This window comes from Galeopterus variegatus, unplaced genomic scaffold (genome assembly GCF_000696425.1).
Source record: "Galeopterus variegatus unplaced genomic scaffold, G_variegatus-3.0.2 Scaffold12278, whole genome shotgun sequence".
Classification (NCBI taxonomy): domain Eukaryota; kingdom Metazoa; phylum Chordata; class Mammalia; order Dermoptera; family Cynocephalidae; genus Galeopterus; species Galeopterus variegatus.
The window spans coordinates 4650-6079 of record NW_007738389.1 but is presented as its reverse complement, the minus strand read 5'-3'; the positions used below and the strand labels follow the sequence as shown (position 1 = coordinate 6079).

At 53.1% G+C, this 1430-nt stretch overlaps 1 pseudogene; it reads left to right on the top strand.

Annotated features, from left to right (window-relative positions):
- Positions 1-1430, top strand: part of LOC103611034 — an 8254-nt pseudogene that overhangs the window by 2787 nt on the left and 4037 nt on the right.

Sequence of the window (1430 nt, the reverse complement as noted above, 5' to 3'; positions counted from 1 at the left end):
CAGCAGGAAGCAGCGGGGACAGGAGAGGGACAGGAAGAAGCTGGGGATTTGATGTTTTGGGTTTTTAACTGGACAGAAACACTCATGTCTTATCATGGAAAGAAAATATGAAATAACCTAGAAGCGTGGGCCAGGTCCCGATCCCCCTGAGCCCTCACACAGGGAGCAGTGGCAGCTACTCATAGTGACTGAACCTGCTTTTCACTCCAAGGGCAGCACTCACAGTTTGGCCTGTGGGCCACCGACCTGGGCATCACCTGCAGCTCGTTAGCAAGGCAGAATCTTGGGCCCCATCCCAGATCTACCGCATTAGAATCTGCATTCTATCAAGCACATTTGTGCGCGTTAAATGAAAGTTGGAGCAGCTCTGTGCTCTGTCCGCTCCCCCGATACACACGCAGCAGCCATCGACTACCTTTAATCTCCTTTAAACACTTGCCACAGATCACGTGGCAGCAGGGGGGGGGCGGGGAGGGCTCTGCTGTGTTGGGGCAGTGCAATGAGGGCTCCGCATGGCCTGCAGCAGCCCCAGCTGGGAGTCTCCTCAGCTCTGAGGCCGAAGGTTTTTCAGTTTTAAGAACTCTTGGACCCCAAGTACTCTGATCTTACTTGTTGGCAGGTCTACATCTCCGAAATTTCCTACCCAGCAGTCCGGGGGCTGCTCGGCTCCTGTGTGCAGCTGATGGTGGTCATAGGCATCCTCCTGGCCTACCTGGCAGGTATACTTTTCATTTTCTCTTTTGATCCCTGTTAATGGCCATGTGGTCATGTTACACATGTAGAAAGTGACGTTCAGAGAGTTCAAAGGACTTGTCCAAGGTGACACAGCCAGTGGTGCCCATGGCTCCAGGCTCCAGACCACGTCCCTGGGACCTTGGAATATGTGGGGCTTGTGACTAAGTTCCAAGGAGAACTGGAGAAGGTCATGTACCCATCCTCTCAGAAGTCCACTCTGGGAGTGTGGGGAGTCGTGACTGGTTAGGCCAGCACCTTACTGTTCAGTGACAAACCAGAGGAAACCAGGGAGGGGGCGGGGACACTGCAAAAATCTTCAGCCCAGGAGTTTGAAGGGCTGAGTGAGTCTCCCTTAGAACGTCCGTACTGGATCCATAATGTCAGTGTGATGGGGACCTTTTCCCGGGCACCCCGAAGGGCAGGGCTGGGGCCAGTAGTGGGAAGATTCAGGACAGAGATGTTTCTTCATTAGAAATGGAATGGAAAGAGGGCGGGCTTCAAATCTCACAGTCCTGGGTTTGAGGACGACCTCTGCTATTTGCTGTGTAACCTTGGCCAAGTCACAGCCCTGGGAGCCTCAGTTTCCCTGTATTTGAATGGAAATCACCCCGAGTAGTCCAAGGCTAATGGGGGGGTGGGATTAAGGGATACATGAAAAGTGCCTGGCAGCAGATCCCAAATGAGAATTGTCAAGG